This window comes from Chrysochloris asiatica, unplaced genomic scaffold (genome assembly GCF_000296735.1).
Source record: "Chrysochloris asiatica unplaced genomic scaffold, ChrAsi1.0 scaffold00042, whole genome shotgun sequence".
Lineage (NCBI taxonomy): Eukaryota > Metazoa > Chordata > Mammalia > Afrosoricida > Chrysochloridae > Chrysochloris > Chrysochloris asiatica.
In genome coordinates, this window is record NW_006408560.1 from 8366600 (window position 1) to 8389971 (window position 23372).

The 23372-nt window shown below is 40.4% G+C and overlaps 1 protein-coding gene across 2 annotated transcripts in view; it reads right to left on the reverse strand.

The window, feature by feature from the left end:
* The window catches only part of POGZ (pogo transposable element with ZNF domain), a 78698-nt gene extending 63394 nt beyond the window's left edge, over nt 1-15304 (reverse strand). Inside the window, exon 1 of one of the 2 annotated variants that reach the window (XM_006861420.1) lies at nt 14992-15304. The gene's annotated coding sequence lies outside the window, so the exon portion shown is untranslated. The remainder of the gene's footprint in view (nt 1-14991) is intronic. The other variant, XM_006861417.1, reaches the window with a different exon arrangement.
* Between the last annotated feature and the right edge of the window lie 8068 nt (nt 15305-23372).

The window sequence follows — 23372 nt, forward strand, 5'->3', positions numbered from 1 at the left end:
GATAGAGTAACTCTGTGCAACTTCCATCTTCTTTGATACTTTCTCCATCATTCAGTATTTTGACCATATAATTGCTCAATATTACAACTCAAGATTTGAATTTTTTCTTCAATTCTTTCAGCTTGCTTGAGAAGTGCTGAGCATGTTTTTTCCTTTTGGCTTTGTAACTCTAGATAGCTGCACATTTCATTATTAATACTTGGCTTTGTTTTCTCAAGGTGCCCTTTGAAATTGTTCAGTTCTTTGACTTCCTCACTTATTCCAGGCGTTGGGAGCTTCTATATGCTCAAGAGCAAGTTTCAGAGTCTCTTCTGATAACCATTTTGGTCTTTTTTCTTTCTTTCCTGTCTTTTCAACGACCTTTTGCTTTCTTTCTGTTATGTTCCTGATGCCATCCCTCAACCCTTCTCGTCTTCGATCATTTGTATTTGTTCTAGAGATCAAATCTGTTCTAGAGATGGTCTCTAAATTAAGGTATGCAAGGTCATATTTTGGCTCCTGTGAACTTATGGACTTCATTTTTATTTTCCTCAGCCTCAGCCTGAACGTGCATACGAGCAACTGATAGTCTGTTCCAGTCTGCACCTGGACTTGTTTGGCTGATGATAACTGAATTTTTCCAGTCTTTTCCCACAGATACAGTTCATTTGATTTCTATGTAGGCCATCTGGTGAGGTCCAGGTGTATCTTTTATGTTGTTTAAAAAAGGGTTTTCAGTGATTAAGTCATGTTGTTGTTGTTGTCAGGTGCCAGAGTTGGAACCGACTCATAGAGACCCCATGCATAGCAGAACGAAACATGTTCGATCCTGGGCCAACCTCACTACCGCTGCCACACTTGAGTCCATCAATGATGCCACCTGGCTGATCCATCTCATTGGGGGTCTTCCTCTTTTTCTCTGACCCTCCACCCTACCCAGCATGACATCCTTCTCCAGCGACTGTTCCCTCCTGACAATATGTCCAAAGTAGGAGAGACGAAGCTTAGCTATCCTGGCCTCCAAGGAGCACTCTGGCTGCACTTCTTCCAAAACAGATCTATTGGTTCTTTTGGCAGTCCATGGCACTTTCAGTATTCTTCTCCAACACCACAACTCAAAAGCATCAATTCTTCTGCAATCTTCCTTATTCACTGTCCAGCTTTCGCATCCATATGAGGCTACTGAAAACACAATGGCCTGGGTCAGGCGCACCCTAGTCCTCAAGCTGACATCCATACAGTAAGTATCCCCTTGTCCTAACAATAAGTCCTAGGTCTTGCAAAATTCTATTATGCTACCTCCAGCAACATTTCTATCACCAAAGCCATTTTTTTTCCAACTACTGGTCTTCCCTGTTTGTTTCCTACCTTTGCATTCCAATCACCAGTAATTATCAATATTTTTTATTGCATGTTTTTATCAATTTCAGATTAAAGAAGTTGGTAGAATTCCTCAATTTCATCATCACTGGCTTCAGTGGCTGTTGTGTATATTTGAATAATAGTGGTAAGTAATAGCTGATCATCCATGTAGGCATGTGGATATTATCCTAGCACTGAATTTCAAGACAAAACCTGGAATGTTCTTTTTGACAATGAATGAAACGCCATTCGTCTGGAATTTGTTGTTCTCGGCACAGTAAACCATGACTGTCTGATTCAAAATACAAGTCTATTTCAGCTCCCTTAGCCTAGGATATTGATCTTTAACATCCCATTTCATTTTTGACAAATTCTTACTATCTTAGATTCATTCTTCGTACATTCCATGTTCATATTATTAATGGATGTTTGTTTCTTCTCATTTTGACCATCAACAAATGAAGGTCCCGAATGTTCTGCTCCATATATGTTATTATGCTGCTTTTATGAGTGCAGTATTTTAATACATGTAACATATAAAACATATGGTAACCAACTGCTATCAGTAAGGCTTCTGGTCAATAACAGATGAAAATTTTTGAGGAATCAAAAGTTACGTGAATTTTCAACTATATAAGAGTCTCATCCTACTTTGAGGATGGAGCTCTTCCACAGTCATATTTTGAGTACTTTCCAAATCTGAGGGGCTCATCTTCCACTACTAATATCTGACAATATTCTGCTATTTATTTATAAGATTCTCAATTTTTGGCACTATATCTACATCCCGTTGCAATGCATAAGGTTGTCAGTAGCTAAACATTCAGAAGTAGTCTGCCTCTCCTTCTTCCTCGTCTAAGTTTGGGAGTTCTGCTGAAACCTGTCCACCATAGGTGACTCTGCTGGCATTTAAAATACTGGTGGCAGAGCTTCCACCCATCACAGCAACACACAAGCTACCATAGTACAACTAACTAACAGGTGAGTGGTGAAAATTAATTGTAGGTAGTTGTTATAATAGTTTTTCAACATTTTTATACACACAAAATTTTCTTGTTAAAAAGTTAGGTAGAATGAAGCTATCTATTTATATATTGGTTGTTATGTTTTATATTGCTATATTCTGCCATCTTTCAAAACAATTCTGATCACATGGTTTTTCTAGGAGTAATTTTCACAAATACACTATACACAAACATTGCTATCCATGAGGGACTGATTCCAGGACACACACATCCTGTCCAACAAGAAAATACCAAAATCCTTGGAAGCTCAAGTCCCATTTTATATAAACCTATGCACATCCTCCAGTATACTTCAAATAAAATCTCTAGATACAGTACCAAATACAATGCAAATACTACATAAATAAAAGAGTTCTAAAATTGTAATGGGTTCTGTTATGAATCAGGCTACTAACTGCAAGGTCAGCAATTCGAAACTACCAATCACACTCCGTGGAAGAAAGATGAGGCTGTCTGATCCCATAAAGACTTACAACCTTGGAAACTTTAGTGTCTCATTATCACCACCACCACCACTAAGTAAATAGCAATTTTTGCTCCCTGTTAGCCTCTGAGGGATTACTTTGACCACTTCACTATACTACCCTCTCCCCCTACAAATATTTTACATCCAAGGCTGGCTGAATCCTCGACTGCAGAACCTGTGAACCCTTGACTTCTGTACGTGTGTATGTATAGAAAGTGGGAGGTTTTCGCATCTGTGGGCATAGCTGCAGTTCAGTTTCACAAATTTCCTTTTCATTTTTAAAAGGGTCCTTACACTTGATTCAAGGAGCTCTGATAGTGTAGTGGTTATGAGTCAGGCTACTAACCTCAAGGTCAGCAGTTTGAAACTACCAGTGGTTCCATGACAGAAAGATGAGGCTTCTGCTCCTGTAAAGATTTCCAGCCTTGGAAACACCATATAGTCACTACGAGTTGGACACCACCACCACCAAGCACCACTCTGGATTCATCCTGAAATGGCAGGCAACCGTAGCTACAAAATCAATCTATAGAACATATCAAGCAACTCAACATTTTCTTCTAATGCCATGACTCTTCTCTGCTTCTTTGGAGCACTTCCAGCACTACTAACGTCACTTCATGTTATATAAGGTTTATGGTATTGCACTTGATTTTTTTTTTTTTTTGCTAAGTGCCATCAGGTCCAGTTGCGACTCATAGATACCCTATAAAAGGTTTCCACGGAGTAACGGTTGGATTTGAACTGTTGACCTTGAGGTTCACGGTCCAGCGCTGTTCCTACAGTGTTCACATAAGGAGTCCGCACCAGACATGATGAAAAATACATTAAAATGGAGCGAGAATACTTTTTCACTGAAATATGCAATATACTGGAGAGGAACTGCTCACGGGGAGAGTAATACCACATGTTTTGTTGTTTTTAAAAATCAGTGTATTATTATTGAACATGTGCAGTTAAAATCCATGTTTTTCAAGGATCAATTGTATGCATATCAAGAACTAGCATAATAAATAAGAAATAAAAGATCAATCTGAGGTGGGTTACCTGGCTACCAAGAAAGTACTGAGATAATATTCTTTCAATAATCCAATCATTTTGGTGACCTAGTCAGTTTCTGCACTTAACAGTGTTGGTAATATACATTTTGTGCATCCAGTAGGCTTTACTTAACACTACAACTCACACAGGACTCGTAGCCATAACCCAGTTTCATGTCTTTGGCACTCATCCTTTCATACACAATATGGGTGTATCAGATAGATACTTTTTGGGGTTAAGAAACTGTATTGTAAATACTGAAAACTATGGCAATTACTCATGTATGCAGAGTAACAACTGCTCAGAGTTTTCTTTTTTTGCTATTATTATTTTGGAGGGGGAAGGCAGAAGTAAAAAGTGAGGGTTAAGATTAGGACTATGACTATATGTAGGCTAGGCCTAGGACTTTGTTTAGTTAGTGGTTATGGTTATGGTTAGGATTAGAGCTAAGAGTAAAGGCTTAATCTAGGTTTTAAGGGTTATAGTTAGGTTTACTGTTATTTTTTTTTAAATCTACTTTATTTCCTCTTCTTAGAAGTTCTATGACTACATTATTCCTTCTTTTTTACTTTTTTTGTTGTTATTGTTGCAACTGTATTTTCAGTCTTGCAGATCTACTTTACTTTGCTTATTTATGTGTGTCATGCCAGTTTGCTTTTGTTGGTTCTGTACCCAAAGAACTCCATTCAATTTTTTTTTTTAAAGGTTGGTCCGGCTCTTACAAATTTCTTAAATTTCTGTTTATCTAAAACTGACATAATTTTTGCCATCATATTTAATGGACAATTTCACTGCTTCTTCATTGGCTATTTTTTTTCTTTCAGAGTTTTATGTATGTCATTCCACTGTCTTCTCAAGATGCTCTCAGGATTCTTTACCTGTCTTTGGTTTTAAATATGCTATGTCTTGGTATTTTTCTTTGAGAGGGTCTATGCTGTTTGGAGTTCACTCAATTTCTTTCATGACATTAGTGAACTGAAGTGTTTTCAAGGGTGTGATCTTTCAGAAGTAGGCCTTTCTTCTGAGGTGTCCCTGGCAGGATCAAATCATCATCAACCTTTTAGTTAGTAGTCTAGCACTTTACTGTTTGTGTCACCTAAGGATTCTTGGCAAATAAGACCATCTACTGTGATACTACGGGTTAAAGTGTTTAACTGCAAAGTTGCTTTGAACCATAGGTCAGTGGTTCAAGCTCACCAGTTGCTCCTCAGAAACCAGATACAGGACTGCTATGGGTCAGAATTGACTTGATGGCACTAAACAATTAACAACACTTTATACTAAAGCTCTGGTAGTGTAGTGGTTATAAATCACACTGCTAACCTCAAGGTCAGCAGTTTGAAACTACCAGCTGTTCTGCAGAAGATGAAGCTTTCTGCTCCCATAAAGATTTACAGCCTCAGAACCCTATGCAGGGTCGCTATGAATTGGAACCGACTCCACGGCACACCACCACTTTATACTAAGGATTTCTGGTGTGGTGCTGTGGATTAGTATTGGACTGCAAACCACAGGGTTGGCAGTTCAAACCCACCAGCTACTCCTTGAAAACCCTAATTAAACAGGGTCACTATTGAGTAGGAACCAACTCAATGACACAACAATTTTATATTAAAGAAGCCTGGGTGGTACAAACAGTTTGCGATAGGGCAGCAAATCAAAAACTTGGTTTGAACCTACCGGATGGCTCCACAGAAGATAGGTCTGACAATCTACTTCTGTAGTGATTACAGCCAAGAAAATCCTCTAGATTTTCAGCAGTAACAACTTTATTCTCAGGTTCGATGTGGCAAGGTAGGATAAGCCCTCGACCTCAAGTTCAGCAATTCAAACTCACCAGCTGCTCCTTGGAAATCCTTTACACGGTTGCTATGAGTCAAAACCAACTTGATGGCACTTAACAACAACCTACTATCTGTCAATCAGTAAAAGTCTGCATAGATCTTAACAGGTAATATACAAACTGTTGTTATGTGCCGTGGAGTCAGTTCCAACTCATAGAGACCCTGTACAGGGTTTCCCAGGCTGTAAATCTTTACGGGAGCAGAAAGCCTTATCTTTCTCCCACGAGTTTCAAACTGCTGACCTTGTGGTTCACAGCCCAATTCGTAACCACTACGCTACCAGAGCTCCTTAATATACAAACTAGACCCTTTATAATCTACTACTTTAAAAGCTGTAAAAAAGATTCCTGCAGATACAGCTAACACTTTCCTTTTGAGGTATTATAAGTGGGGAACAAATTTTTACGTATCTTACCCTAAACAAGATTAAAAAAACTATGTTTTCTACCAAACTCCCCAAACTTCCTCCCAACTAGATCTGACTCTTGAAGGTTCGGATTCCTTCAATTTCACCATTTCAACTGCAAGGTCAGTGGTTCAAGTTCACCAGCTGCTCCTTGGAAACCCTATCCAGGGTTGCTATGGGTCGGAACCAACTCAACGGCACTTACCAACAACAATAACATAAATGAAGACTGCAGTATTTTAAGTCACTGCTAGTACAGTGGAATAAATTAAAGTAAGAAGAATACTGTGAAACAGGAGAATTGCTTAAATAAATAAACAAATATTCTCAATATCAACCTCTCTTATTACATCAAATTTTGTCTTTAAAAAGGAGTCATTCCAGAAGATCTACAGGGTGGCTATTTAATTTGGCCACAAAACTAATTATGATTAAACTTATTTATAATAAGTTTTTATTTATCTGGTCTTTTCCCTGGCCCATTTTGTTCCTCACAATATTTAACTGCTCAATTACTAAAATCATATTGAGCTTTTAAATAGTGTGGGACAAAGCACTAGACAGCAAGGTCAGTCTGAACCACAGGGTCGGTGGTTCAAATTCACCAGCTGCTCCTGTATCAAGAAACATCCATATGGTCAAAATTGATTTTTAATAAGGGTGCTAAGTCCACACAAGAGTGAAAGAATAATCTCTTCAAAGGAAACAGGAGTAATGCTTCAGGGACCTAGTTTTCAACAATGGATCCTTAAATATGACACAACAACAAAAGAAAAAACTGGACTTCATCAAAGTTTAAAACTTTTGTGAATAAAAGGACTTAATTAACAAAGTGAAGAAACAACTGAATGAATGGTAGAAAATACTTGGAAACCATGTACCTGATAAGGGCTTAACATGCAGGATATATAAAGTACTCCAAGAACTTTAGCAATAAAAAGACAAACAACCCAATTTAAATACAGGCAAAGAATCTAAACAGACAATTTACCAAAAAAGATTCACAAATGGCCCAAAAGCACATGAAAAGATGCTCAACACTATTGGTTAAGTGCTGTCGAGTTGATTCCAATTCAAAGCAACCCTGTATAGGATTGCCAAGGAGCGGCTGGTGGGTTTGAACTGCTGACCTTGTGGTTAAAACTGATTTTGCAGTCCAGTGTATTACCCTGCAGCACCACACTCATACCCACCAGGATGGCTATTATCAGAAAAAATATAAAGGAGCAAGGGTGGTGAGGTTGTAGAGATTGGAATCCTGATCCAATACTGGTAGGAATGTAAAGTTGTACAGTCACTGTGTCAAAGTGTGAAGGTTCTTTAAAAAAATTGCACAAAGAATGACCATATGATACAGCAATTCCACTCCTAGATGTATACCCAAAAGATTGAAAAATAGGGACTCATATACTTGTATATCAATGTTTACTGAACTATTATTCACAATAGCCTAAGGGTGGAAACAATCCAGGTGGCCATCAACAGATAAATGCATAGATAAAATGTGGTATATGTACACATTCAATGGAATACTGTTTGGCCAGAAAGAGAAATGAAATTCTCATTCATGTAAGACATAGGTGGACCTTGAAAACATGATGAGTGAAGTAAGTCAGACACAAAAGGAAAAATACTAGTACTTATTAGTTCACTTACATGAAACATCTGCAACAGATAAATGCACAGAGATCAAAGTTTATTAGAGGTTACGAGGGCAAGTGGGAGGGGGAAAGAGGGAGGTATTGATTACAGAATATTGAGTTTTCTGTTAAAAGGTGAAGAAAACATTTGGAAACAGTAGTGATTGTTGTACAACATGGTCAATGTAACTCATGTCACTCAATTGTACGTTCAAAAACAGTTGAAGTAGGGAAAAAAAGATTAAATTGGCAAATATTTTGTGATATATCTTTCTCATTTCAATAAAACAAGTTTAAATTACTTTTCAAATAGCGCCCAAATATTAGTTATACGTTCTTTACTAAACAACTAAAGTAAGCAGTAATTTCCTCCCTCTCCCATTTTTTTAAAATTTTTAACTGACAATTGTACGCTGTCTAAATTCCATTTCTACTCAATTATTTAAGGAGCTCTGGTAGCGTAGTGGTTACGAATCGGGCTGCGAACCTTAAGGTCAGCGGTTCGAAACTACCAGCTGCTCCGCGGGAGAAAGATAAGGCTTTCTACTCCCGTAAAGATTTACACCCTCGGAAACCCTGTACAGGGTCGCTATGGGTCGGAACCGACTCGACGGCACTTAACAACAACAACAACAACTCAATTATTTAACGCTAGGAAACTAGCAATAAGTTAGTCCCTCTTTCTTTTCCTCTCCTCAGAGATACATGGAAAGTATATATATTCTTGCTGATATGGCCTACCATCACAAACCAGAATATCAAAGAATCTATCAAGTCTTAGCTTTAGGGTTTTTAATTTTATATCAGGTATCTCCACCTTCAACAAAAAAATAATTTAAAAGGCAAATATGGAGAACCCAGAACATAATACGGAAACATTTTTACTGTTTGATATGCTAGGCATTGTACACTTGTATATTTAATCTCTCACTAAATTCACACAACAGTATGCACAAAGCATTCCATTTTACAGATGCTGTGAAAACAAGTTTAGCAGATTCGGTAACTTGCCCAAGGTTGCTGTTATCTACAATCAAGTTAACATAACTTATGGCAACCCAAGGAAAATGAACAAAATGCTGCTGGATCCTGTGCCATCCCAATAATCAGTTGCAAACTGAACCTGTTATGATTCACAGGGTTTTCATTAGCTTATTTTCAAGTGGATCACCAGTCTTTTCTTCCATCTTACTTTGGAAGTTCTGCTGAAACCTGTTGAGCATCATAGCAACACACTATCTTTCACTTACAAACATGTGGTGGCTAAGGTGCACTGACCAGACTAAATACCAGGTCACCTGTAATGAGTATTCTACCATAGAATCACTACAGCCCCATTACCCTAGGTTAGACTCCCTACAAGAATTACAAACAAACCTTTTTACCCCAGAATCTACACTTTTCCCCCCCATTTATTGCAAACTAAAAATTTGTAAATTCACCAGAAATTCCTAAATGGATGCAAATTTGATGATCTGAAAAGAAGCATAAAACAGACCCAAAAGTTACTCCTTAAATAGTGTTTTTCATTTTTTGGGGGGGGTCTCAGAACCCCTTTTGTTGTTGCTAATTGCCTTGGAGTCAGTTCCCCCTAATAGTGGTCCCATAATGGGTGTGGTGCTGTGGGTTAATGCAGTCAGTTTGAACAGCAAAGCTGGCAGTTAAGCTCACCAGCTGCTCCTCCGAAACCCTATATAGGGTCGCTATAGGTCAGAAGAGACTTGACGGCACTAACAACAATAATAAGGTTTCCAAGGCAGGATTGGTGGGTTTGAACCACTGATATTGTAGTTTCTTGTACTTAGCAGTATAGTGTTTATCTAAGAGCGCAACACCAGGACTCCTTTGTTGTTGTTAGGTGCCATAGAGTCGGTACAGACGTGTAATGACCTTATGCACAGCAGAAGAGAACACTGCCCGACCCTGGGACAACCTCAGTATTGTCGCCTCGCTTGAGTCCATCGATGCTGCCACTTGGCCAGTCCATCTCATTGGGGGTCTTCCTCTTCTTCTCTGCCCCTCCACTTTACCAAACATGATATCCTTCTCCAGCGACTGGTCCCTCTTGACAATATGTCCGAAGTATGAGAAATGAAGTTAGGCCATCTTGTCCTCCAAGGAGCACTCTGGCTGCACTTCTTCCAAAACTAATCTATTGGTTCTTTTGGCAGCCCACGGCACTTTCAATAGTCTCCTTCCAACACCATTAACTAAAAAGCATCAATTCTTCCACGGTCCTCCTTGTTCACTGTCCAGTTTTCACATGCATATGAGATTATTGAAATTACCACAGATTGGGTCAGGCGCACTTTAGTCCTCAAGCTGATATCTTTGCTATTCAACACTTTAAAAAGGTCTTGTGCACCAGATTTGCCTAATGCAACACACCATCTGATGTCCTGACTGCTGCTTCTGTGAGTATTGATAGTTGATCCAAGAAGAATAAAGTACTGGACAACTTCAATCTTTTCTCCATTAACAAGAATGTTGTTTATTGGTCCAGTGGTGAGGACTTTTGTTTTCTTTACATTGAGATGTAATCCGTACAGAAGGCTGTGCTCATCTTTGATCTTCATCAGAAAATGTTTTAAGTCCTCTTCACTTTCAGCAAACAAGGTGGTATCATCTGCATATCACAGTTTGTTAATGAGTCTTCCTCCAATCCTGATGCCACGTTTTTCTTCATAGAACCCAGCTTCTCAGATTATTTGCTCAGCATACAGGTTGAATAATATTGTGAGAGAATACAACCTTGTCGCACACCTTTTTTTATTTTAAACCATTCAGTGTTCCCATGTTCTGTTCCAACAACTGCCTCTTGGTCCAGGTACAGATTCCTCATGAGCACTATTAAGTGTTCCAGAATACTCATATTTCACAATGTTGTCCATAGCTTGTCATGGTCCACACAATCGAAAGCCTTAGCATAGTCAATAAAGCACAGATAAACATCTTTCTGATATTCTCTGCTTGCAGCCAAGATCCATCGGACATCAGCAATGATATCCCTCATTCCATGGCTTCTTCTAAATCTGGCTTGAATCTCTGAAAGTTCTCTGTCAATGTATGATTGTAGCCATTTCTGTATTACCTTTAGCAAAACTTTACTCGCATGGGATATCAAAGAGATTGTCCGATGATTTCCGCATTCCACTGGGTCACCTCTCTTTGGAATGGGCACAAATATGGATCTCTTCCAATCAGTCGGCCAGATAGTTGTCTTCCAAATTTCCTGGCAGAGATGAGTGAGGGCCTCCTGTGCCGCCTCACTTTCTTGAAAGATTTCCATTTTTATTCCATCAATTCCTGGTGCCTTGTTCTTTGCAATTCCTTCAATCCACCTTGGACTTCCTCCTTCAATATCATTGGCTCTTAAGCATAGGCTACCTCTTGAAATGGTTGAACATTAACCATTACCTTTTGGTATAGTGACTCTGTGTATTCCTTCTATCTCCCCTTGATGCTTTCTGCATCATTCAATAATTTGCCCAGTAATTCTTTCAATAACAAAAGTCAAGGCTTGAATTTTTTCTTCAGTTCCCCCATCTTGGGAAATGCTGAGCGTGTTCTTCCTTTTTGGTTTTCTGACTCCAGATCTTTGCACATTTTGTTGTAATGTTGGGCTTTATTTTCTCGAGCTGATCTTTGAAATTTTCTGTTCAGCTCTTGGACCTCATTTCTTCCATTTGCTTTAGCATCTATCTCTATGCTGGAGAGCTCTCCTTTACACTCTTAAAATTATTGAAGACCCCGAAGAGTTTTTTATTTATTTGGATTATATTTTCTGGTATTTACCATATCAAAATAAATTTTTTAAAAATACTTATCAATTCATTTTCAAATAACATTTTCAATAAAAAATAACTTTAAAAAAAATCATTTTCCTAAATATTTATTGTTTAACATTTTTGCTAATATTCTATGCTTAAAGCATAATATGGAGTACTCATGTGGCACTATAAGATAAGCACTAAACTGCTAATCACAAGGTCAGCAGTTCAAACCTACCAGCCACTACTTAGAATCTCTATACAGGGTCGCTACGACTAGGAACCGATTTGATGGCACAAAACACAACATATCATAATACAACTGGATTTTTCAAATTGTTGCTTCTCCAATCTGTTATTTTGGTTAAGTACATGAAGAAAAGAAGTCCTGGTAGTCAATAGGCTAAGCACCTGGCTACTAACCTAAAGGTCAGCTGTTGAAACCCACCAGCCACTTGGAAGAAGAAAGATGTGGCAATCTGCGTCCATTAAGATTTACAGCCTTGGCAACCTTATGGGGTAGTTCTACTCTGTCCTAAATGGTCTGAGTCAGAATTTGACTCAGCAGTAATGGGTTTTATTTAGGTTTTGGTTTTATAAAAGAAAATCTGCCCTCATACAAATTTATGGTAGGAAAAAGGTGTATTTTAATAACTTGGAAAACTGTGGCTATTTTTCAATACCAAACTCAAACAGTTTACTTTAAAGAATTCACTGTGGAATCTGACACCCTACCAGTCAACTTTTGATCCTGTAAAGTCATTAAAATCCAATAGTCTATCTTGCATTTTGAGATGATCTTTCCTTTACCCACATGTGGTTCTGTAACATTATACATTAGTCATTTGGAAAATATAGATTAACTAAATTGTTCATTTTGATCTTCCAAATATTGACAGACTTCATTATACAATTAAAAACAAAACAAAAAAACCACAGTCCCTAACCACTGACATCACCAGAGAATTATTTTAAATATTGGGAAACTGTCAAAATTCAAGGTGTCAATTTTCCTTCTAGTTTTCCCTGGATTTTATCACTAGTAACAAATACTGTCAACTGTTTTATTCAAGTGACAGACTCACTTTCATTCATTTTCCAGAAAACAGGCATCTATCAAACAGTCAAATCTAAAAAACTTTAGTTTGTTGTAATTGTTCCTTAAAAAAAAAAACAAACGTCTCTGTTCCACTAAACAAGGAGCTAATAGTTAGTTCAGCTCACAACTCAATCTGACCACCTCATAAGAATGATCACGCCTTGATAAGCAGCATAAGTGTTATGTATACCTCTCACTTCACTACAGATTCTTGAAAACCTGTACTGAAAGGCTGAGATGTAACAAAATCAGGAATGTTTATGATTTCATCTGGACATTCTCAGTTGAGTTTGGTGTCGCTGTTTTGCTTTGTGCTAAAATATCATCAGTGGTGTCCTGGTGTGGCAGCTGTGGGTTAATGCTCCAGACTGCAAAGCCATTTGAACTGCAAGGTCGGCGGTTCAAGCTCACCAGTTCCTCCTCTGAAACCCTATACAGGGTCGCTATGGGTCGGAATTGACTTGATGGCACTTTAACAACAAGAACAACAAAATATCATCAGTAGTTCTAGCCAGCACTGCTTTTGACCCATCTGTGAAAATACCACCGAAAATGATAAACAGGTCTTAGCATTATTTTGAAACCAGTTTTGGCTTCCTAGTTCCCCTGAAATCATTTTTGGATCTCCCAGGGCAGCAGAGAACTGCTTTCCTACGTTCTCTCACTGGTTTAAGGTACAGAATGAAACTCTTAGAAGTCCTGTTTCCCAAGCGTCTTATGCTGTTGGTCTTTAACATTTGGGACACGCCAACAGCACAGATCAGAAGAGGAGGAAAAAACAAGGACGCAGTTGCCACTGAAGACCTTTATGCTGTAATTCTCAATGTGGCAGTCACCTTAAACAGGATCATCTTAGGGGCTGGCTACTAGTTAAAACGTAGTGGAAGATAACACTCTGCTCCATTCCATTCAACAAAGACCATGGGGGGATGAAGCACCCAAAATTGCCCACTTAGTAACTTACCGTACCTTTTTGTGCACCATGAAGTTATGAATGATTGCGCCAATTAGTTTGGATTCAGAGTCCAAATCTCCCAACCATGAGCAAAGGATCTTGAAATTCATTGTCATGCGCCAAAAAACTGCCCTCCTTGCCCCATGCCGTTTTCCCTTCATCAAGTTGGGGAAATTCCTTTAGAAGTAAAACTCCCTTTCTGTGAAATTTTGAGATACGACAGGGAGTGTCTAAAAGCGTGTACAATACAGGGCCACAGTCTGCCACAAGAAGGTTGTACTAAGGTAAGACAATTGCATCTCAATTTCAATCTCACAAATGAGACTGGGCAAGATGACTTACAAGGCCCTTTTCAACTCTACCTTTTTCTGAGCTAAAAATGCCCAAGACAAGTGAGCAGAAAAACTTTCAAGTTTCATTAACTGTTCAAGAATACCCCGCGCTAGACGGGAGAAGAATCTAGACATCACGCGGGAAGGATGGAAAGCAGGTGGAAAACAACGTTTACTCCTTTTCAATCGGGGATAAGAATCTAGAAAAAATAGTCCCTGAGATAAACATGGCGCCTACCGCGGCAGGATATGATTATCAGAATAATAACGATTCTCCGCCCCATCCCATTTTATAAATCACGGCGCCATCCCAAAAGAGATTTCAGGGCCAAGAGAAAGGACTTTGTAAACTAACTGGAGAATACCAAGCCTTGAGATGTACTATGAGACCAAGTAGAAATTGCATAACATAAGGGATCAGCTCAGCGGTCAATAGTTTTGCCTCCTTTCTCTGAAAGTGCTATCCATTCCTTCCTCAAGAGGGATAAGGGTAGAAAAAGGACCAGGAACGAGCCACCCCGCCCCCAGGGGAACACTACCCGCCGCCCGCCAGCCACCCCAGCACAGCCTTCCTTACCCCACCCCCCTCCCGCAGCGCCCCGCCGTCTCGCCACCGCCTGCGCCCCCGCCCATTCCCCAGCGGGCCGCCACACGCGCCCGCACCCGCGCCCGCCCACTCCTCCGAGATGCCTCGCGCCCGGCGTGCGTGTGGACGTCGGGATGTGTGTGGGACCGTGGGGCGCGAGTGCGCGCGCGCGTCGCGGCGGGCACCGGGGGTCGGGGCGGCAGGCCGGCGGAGACTTCCACCTCCTGGTCCGCAGCGCGGCTTCCCGGGCACATGCACACTCACACACGCGCTCACGCGCCGCACCCCACACCAGCCACTGCCGCCGGCCACGCAGCCACTCGCGGTGGGCGGGAGCGCGCGCCACCGGCCCCCCGCCCCCACCCCTTCGCGTCATGTCCCATCCCCCTCTCATTGTCTCGCCTCGGAACGCCGCACCGAACGAAAAGATAACGGAACCCCCGGGAGAAGGGGGTGGGGAGAGAGAAGGCTCGCTCGCTCACTCACCTCCCGTGGTCGTCGCCGCCGGTAGTCTGACCCGAGGAAGGCGCCGTCGCCTTAAAGGGACCTTGCACCCGACGCCGGGAGAAGGGGGTGGGAGCAGGGGAGGGGACGGGGGCTTGGGGGGAGACGAAGAAGAAGAAACCGTTGAAAGCTCGTCTCCCCGATGGTGAAAGGAAACCTCCCTCGGGTTCGAGTGAATTGGGGTGGATTTTTTTCCCCGAGGGGGGGCGGGGGGGCCCCGAGGGAGGGGGGTGGGGGGGGCCAAGGAATGCGGCTCCGTGTACGGGAGCTGGCGCGGGGGAGAGAAACGCCGACTCCCCCCACCGACCCTCTCGCCCCGCGGAGGGATATGGCTCGTCACTTCCGCCCTCCCCCTTTTGTGTTATTTCAATTGGTTGGGACGCCTAGCACGTCATGAGCTCATCCTAACCCATGCCCCGGGCTTCTTTTCTAGTCAAGTTTGTCTGGGCCAGCAAATAAATAAATAAAGGAAAAACATTTATTAAAATTTTTAATGAAAAATGAATTGGTTTCAGAACCAGTATCTAACTTTTAACAGGAAAAATGGGTTTTCCAAAGAAACATTCCCCAATTAACTTGGCTATACTTCTCAGGGAAATTTGGGGAATCTCCCCCACATCCCATTCAAGACCTATACCCAATCAAGAAAGGAAGTTTATGCTGCAGGCCTGATGGTGAGGCCCAGTGGCACCAACAACTGTTACTGAAACAAAGACAGCAAGATGGCACTCACTCATCCTCAAGAGACATTCAGCCAAGTAGCCATGTGACAACCAAGTAGCCTTGTTTAAGTAAAGGACTTCTAAAAGTCAAACCCTCCGAGAATTCTGGAGTCACATGAGTTCTTATCAAGGTGATTAACGTTTTGAAAACGGCTATCAAACCCTTATAAATAAATTGAACGGAGATTCCCAATTCTAAAAACCAGAGACTGTATATTCATGCTTTTACTCCAGTCAAGAATGAGATATACTAACCCCAAGAAAATTGTTACACCAACTCAAGACCATACACGTGTTATTTTTCCCAAAACAAAAACTAATCTCTTTTCCAAGTAGCCAAAGGAATTTGGTCCTTTATTGCTTCTAGTCCTGGTGTGGCACTGTGGGCTAATGTGCCAGACTGCAAAACCATTTGAACTGCAAAGTCGGCAGTTCAAGCTCACCAGACACTCCTAGGGAACCCTACACAGGGTTCGCTAAGTGTTGCAACCGCCTCGACAGCACTTAACAACAAAGGGTGATACAGTTTTAGTATTTTTTTCTGGAAAATCTGGGAATGTTGATTTCTTTAGACAATATCCAAATGTTTTTTCCAAACCAATTGTTAAATCAAGGAACTTGATGTAATATTGAAGTAATCCAGAACAATATTTATTCCTTCTTCTTATACACTATGATAGGACTGGAGTCCTGGTGTGGCACCGTGGTTTAATGCGCTGGACTGTAAAGTAGGTTTGACCATGAGGTCAGCGTTTCAAGCTCCTCAGAAATCCTATACAGGGTTGCTGTGGGTCGGAACAGACTCCATGGCACTTAACAACAACAACGATAAGACCATTCAAGCCACTAGATTGAAAATTGACAGTGGAAATAGACATTTCACATCATATACATGTGCATACAAGTCAACAAGCATTGCTACAAAATTATAGAAACTTTTTTTGAACAAAAATATCAAAATGTGAAGCTACTGTTTATAGTCGTTCTCCATTTAGGGCTATACAATTCTCAAGGTCAGTAATTCAAACTTACCAGCTGCACCTCGGAAACCATATCCAGGGTCGAACTTGAGTCAGAAACTACTAGAAGGCAAACAACAACCCTTTCCGGAAGAATTCTGCTCTGTTTGATTTACTCCCCATCAAAGCAATAGGTTGGGCATCCTCAAAGAACTCAAATTGTAATTTCCTCACACGATTTTCCCGGCCTTTTTCTCTAGTTTTCCATTTTATTATTACTAATAAACCCCTGTGATCAATCTGTGTCCCTCAACTATCAAGATTACACCTTTGGGAAGGTAGAATCTCCACTGAGTAGTATCCAATCTGTCTAGGCGGGGCTGATGAAATGAAATGCAGATAGGTCTCTTGTGATACAATAGTGAATAATTGTTATCAGGACTGCTTGTGAGGGTTGGAAATGAAAAAGTAGATGTTTTGTAGCAAGGGGGGGGAGTGATTAGTTCCTCAGCCTAGGAGCAGAGGTGCCTGGGACCGTCAAGGAAGAAGAGCAGAGAGTAGGACCCTACCCAGAGAAACAGTGATGCCTGAGATGGAGGCAGAGATGATGATGTGGAGAGATGGAGCAGTTGGGGACTTTAGACACAGAGAGGGAGAGGGGCTGTGTGCTGATGACCAGGGGGCAGGCTTGTAGTGTATACCCTTTGGTTGGTTGATGATGCATGGAGGGGATTGTAACCATGGCAATGAAATGATATTCGATAGGATGAATGTGAAACTAATGTTCTCCCATGTAAACTATCACATAATTCACAATAAAACATTAAAAAACAAAATTACCCCTTTGGAATGAATTTTAAAAATTAAAAAAAAAAAAAGTTTCTATAACCTTCTGATCTGACTTCTGTGTCTTAAATTTAACTGGACCAACTGTTGTTGCTAAATGCTGTCAAGCCAGTTCTGACTCTAAGCAATCCTGTTTAGGGTTTCCAAGGAGCTGCTGTGAGCTTGAACCTCCGACATTGTGGTTCAAAACTACTGTGCAATCCAGCATACTAACCTGCAGCACCACACCAGGACTCCATTATTAGCCCAGTAGATATCCTCAAAAGCCAATGTTTTAATTCAACTTTGCTCTCTGGATCTTATTGGTAAATCCAAGACTTGTCCCTAGTTATGATTCATTCCATACAAAATTGTCTTCATTCGCTTTTATCTTCTTTGAAAGACTGATGGAAAGATCAGCTCTTTGAGCTAGTTGATCTTTGTGTAATGCTTTTGGCACCTATCCAGCCAAAAGCTTGCTGAGGCCAAAGATGGTCACTTAAATTTTTAAATAATGACCCATATGAGATCCCAATTTCAATCACCAGCACATCAATGGTAATTCTACAGTCCTTCTACCAATTTCTGGATTTCAGCCATGGTTTCTTCATTCATCCAGGTTGATTGTCTTTTCTCTCTTGGCTAATCTTTGAGGTCTTCTCAACTTTCCTTAAAACACTTGATCCATCAAAAAAAACTGTTGTTTTATGTGAGGCTTCATTCCTATAAACTTGTGGAAAAGCTTCAATGATTTAGAAAGATATCCACTTTAGTTTTATAAAAAACTTAATATTAGCCCCGACCTCAAAATAGCTCCCCACCCCACCCCCATGGCACAAAAAGTATCTTTTTTTTTTTTTGGAAGGCACCCTAATGAGACTATTACTGAGAGACCTTGTCTGCAGCCATCCAGCTGATTGTAAAGAATGGTAAAACATGTTCTTGGAAATAAATCCAGTTTGTTTGGAATGTTGTTGTTGTTAAGTGCCATCAAGTCACTTCTGACTCATAGTGACCCTAAATAAAGGTTTCCAAAGAGCAGATGGTAGGTTTGAACCTCTGACCTTGTGGTTGGTGGACCAGCACCACACCAAGATTCCATGTTTTATTTGGAGCTGGAGCCCTAGTAACTTTTAAATTTACTCTTGTACACACACACTGCAGCCACCCATTTTCACCCACTTCATTCTAATTCATTTCATAAATATGAGAGTAATTTGAGCTAGTAATTCTTTCCAATTCATTATTGATATATACTGTATGATTCTGTGATAGGTGCTATGGAAGGGGGACAGAGCAGGATAGGGGAGGTTGGGAAATGGTGAGGGGGCTGGGAGAAGAGGACTTAGTCTTTTATGTGGGGTTGTCAGAGAAGACCTTGTCAATAAGACGTTTGAGCAAAGAGCTGAAAAAAGTGAAGCGAAGTTCTAGTTTTGCTGAGGGGAAGTGAAGCCATTGGAAGATTTTGAGCCCAGGAGTGATGTAAATTGACTGACATTTTTAAGAGCTCTTTGGCTGCTTGTGAAGAATAACTAGTAGGGGCAGGCACAGAAGGAGGAAGAGCAATTAGGAGGCTATTATAAACAATTCAGGTATGAGATGATGGTGATGTGTTGTTTACTCCTTTGTCACCTATTTGTCTGTCATTTAGTTTGTGTCGTGGGCAATAGTTTTGGCTAATAATGTGTGTAAGTGATGATGGTGTTATGCCTGCAACCATGAAATAAAGGAAGACTGTGGTGCTGAATGTTAAAAATAGGAGTTTTTGCAGGAGCTGGAGGCAAAAGTTGAAGGAGCAAAGGATAAAGATCAACAAGCAACCTGTACATCAATGTTTGCTGCAGCACTTTTCACAAGAGCAAACAAGTAGAAACAACAGAAATGTGCACTAACAGATCAATGAATAAACACAGTGTGGTACATACACACAGTAGAATATTACTCCGCATCGAGAAATGAAGTTAAAGGTTAACTGAAGTTCCAAGCTGTGCATTTAGCAGCCAGACTCCTAACCACTACAGGGTTTCCAAGGAGGCTTTCAGCTTCCAAAAAGATTTACAGTCTTGGAAACCTTATACAGGGTCGAAAATGACTCCACAGTGCATAACCACCACCACCATTGTTGCTAAAAAGTAGGCAACTGAGAAAAACTGAATTCTTTCCGTATGAATTTCTAAGTAAGTTTAAAGGTTAACTGAAGTCCCAAGTTGTGCATTTCAGAGTTAGGCAGCAGAAGAGTGTTGGTTGGCTTTGTTTTGTTTTTCTCTATAGTTTATTGAATCACTTATTTGCTTCATTGACTTAGGGTTTCAACATGACTTCAAAAGCCAAGAGCCATGGGTACCTTCTGCTAATATACAGACCCAATCATTTATTTCCCAGATTCAGTGTAAGGTTGACCGTGCATGGCAGATAAGGGTGGGGAGGATTCAGAGGTCAGTTCACACAGAAAACCGCTTTGTGGGGGACACTGCCACGTTTCTTAAAAATGGACAACTCTGCCCTCTATACACACACTTAAGGTGGTTGTCTTAGTTAACTAGTGTTGCTATAACAGAAATAGCACAAGTGGACAGTTTTAAGAAACAAACATTTTTTACCTCATAGTTTAGGAAGCTAGAAGTCCAAATTTAGGATGATGCCTTGAAAGGAAGGCTTTCCACCTCTTTTGTCTCTAGAAGAAGGTACTTGTTTGTAAGCTTCTATTCCTGAGTGATCTTCCTATGACTTGGCATCTCTCTTCCTCCATCTCTTCTTTGTTCCCTTATTTAATTTCATTTATAGGACAGAAATTGACTCAAAATACACCCTACACTAATCCCGCTTTGTTAACCTAACAAAGACAACCCATTCCCAAATGATTGAATCTTGAGGAAACCAAAGAGGTTAGGATTTGCAATTTTTATTTTGTAGTACTGATGTGGGGCTGTAGACTAAGCACTGGACTACGGAGGTGGGCGGTTCAAACCCACCAATCACTCCTGGAAAACCTTATACTGGGTTGGAACTGACTCGATGGCACTTAACAACAACAACATTTTAGGGGAACAAAATTCAATCTATAACAAAGGTCAAACCTGGGAACTCAAAAGTAGAGAAATTTTTACCATCAGAGTATTCTCAGCTTGGAAAAGATTGACATCTGATTACACTAAACCTGGGAATAAAAGAAGCCAACATGTATGGGAAAGGAGCAAAGTGTCTTACTTGACAGGGGCACTGTTGTGAAATAGAGAACAAGTGAAAATTTATGTTTTACCAGTGTCAAATTAAAAAATGGGGAACTCACAGGGCTGCTGCTAGAGTTTATTTAGGAATACAATTTGCTACCTCTATCTTTGGAGAATCTTGTGGACTTCCCTAGAGACTAGGTCCTGGTATGGAATACTGATGTGGTGCTGTAGGATAAGAACTGGCCCATAACGTCGTTTGAATTACGAGGTCAAGAGTTCAAACTCACCAGCTGTTCCTCAGAAACCTTTTACATGGTTGCTATGAGTAAAAACCAACTCGATGGCACTTAACACACAGGTCCTGGTGTGGCACTGTAGGATCAGCGCTGGACTGCTAACCACAAGATTGGTGGTTCAAACCCATCAGCCACTCCTCTGAAATCCTATACAGAGTTGCTGTGAGTCGGAACCAACTCGATGGCACTTAACAACTGCAACAACAAAGGATGAGAAATAGCCTGAGGAAGTTTCAAATTGGCCTTGTAAAGAAGAATTCCTCATTAGTTTTCAGAGACTATCATGTACTGGCTTATGCCTTGGTCGGCTAACCACAAGATCCACAGTTCAAACCTACCAGCCACTCCACAGAAGAAAGATGAGGCTTGTTATTTCCATTAAGATTTCATACCTCAGAAAACCTAGGTAAGGACACTATGTGTTGAGATCCACTCAGAGGTGCTTCACCACTACCACAACCATCTTCAAATTCAGGAGGCCTAGTGGCACTGTAGAATAATCACTAGACTGCTAAAAGCAAGGTCCTTAGTTCAAAAGATGAGCTTTTCTGCTATTGTATAGATTTACAATCTTAGAAACCCCATCACTATGAATCAAAATCTGCTTGAGGGCAATGGGTTTTGGTTATCTTCAAAATATATTTTGTAAGAAATTCAAGAACAGCAATTTCATCAGCCATCAAAACTTCATTGTAAGTTGCTTCATAATTTCATAGAAGACAACGATTTAGTTAAACTTTGAACTAAATTAATATAATTAAGAAACACTGAGAAGCAAAGCCAAAGTGGTTTCAGCTACATTGTTGCTACAGAGTTGAGAAGGAATTGCAATTAAAGTGATTCCATGAAGTTTCATGGAAAAATGAATTAGATGACTTTATAGATAACACATGATATGTGGCTTCTTTATTATAGTAGATTGCAAACTGAAGAGTAATAAGCATTTCGATTTTTCTCTAGGATACATTCTTTTCTAATTAAGCAGTGTTTGCATTTTATTTTGTTGTTTTTGTTGTTAAGTGCTGTTGAATCTGTTTCCACTCATAGCAACCCTGTGTAGGGTTTCCAAGGAGGTGCTGGTGAGCTCGAACGCCAACCTTGCGGTTCAAACAGACCTGACCTTGCAATCTAGAGCATTAACCCGCAGTGCCACACCAGGACTGTGGATTTTAATATGTTGTTGTTGTTGTTAAGTGCCATCAAGTCGGTTCCGACCCATAGCGACCCTGTACAGGGTTCCCAAGGGTGTAAATCTTTACGGGAGTAGAAAGCCTGATCTTTCTGCCGCGGAGCAGCTGGTAGTTTCAAACCTCTGACCTTAAGGTTCGCAGCCCGATTCGTAACCACTACGCTACCAGAGCTCCTTGTGGATTTTAATATAGTCAAGGATAATTTCCAGAAGCAACCATGGACATTAAGTAGCTTGCCAATTCATTGTTTTGAAGAACATGGGGATCTGTCTGTTAAACAGATGAGGAGAGTGAGGTTCTCCTTCAAAATTACATTTCAGAGGTTTCTGGTGCAGCCAAGTAGTCCTATCTTTTTGGGTATCTTCTTAGTGTTGAGTATATACAGCAGAAGTTAGAGGTGGCAAGAAGTTCGTCTCCTGTGACAGCCGAAGCTCCATTTTTAGTGCCTTTTTTATTGCGTGAAAAAATGAAAGTAACAAAATCTGAAAATGTGAAAGTGCCAAGATTTACCAATTGAAAGTCATTTTATAGGAAGAAAATGGTTTAACCTCCCTCCATTCAGGAAACACTTCTCCTTTCTAGGTTTGCCTGCAAATGTAGCAGTGTGTAAGTACTGTGAATCAGGTGTGAATATGAGTTTCCTTTTTCCTATGCACCCTGCTTCCCAGAAGTTTCTGATTGCTGCCTCTCCTATCCAAAGAGATTTTATTCTTAGCTTTGAAAAGTGAATCATGAATTATGCATCATGAACCCCTTAAAAACCATAGTTTATATCCCCCAGAAAATGTACCTTACACATACACGCAAAATTTTGCAAGCACATTCAGACTTGAAGTCTATTTGTGGACCTGTATACTAACCCCAGGGAAAGGGCCTCAGGCCCAAGGCCCTTTGGATGCTTCATTCCCTGTCTTCTGTAGACGAAGAGTCCCACCAAAGAGAAATGACTCATCTCTCAACAGTTTTAAGAACACATGAGCTCAAAGAACTAGGGATTTTCCTCACTATAACAAGTGATATTTTATTACTAATGTGTTTATTATTTTATTTTCCTTAATCTTTGCTCAAGATGTTCCTAACACCTGGGTAAATCCAGGTGCCTCCAGGACCTAGAGGTTGACAAAATAGTATAGCTGCCTTAGCTAATTTAATTGCTATCATTGGGATTGGGATTGAGGAGATTACCTCTGATTCTCCA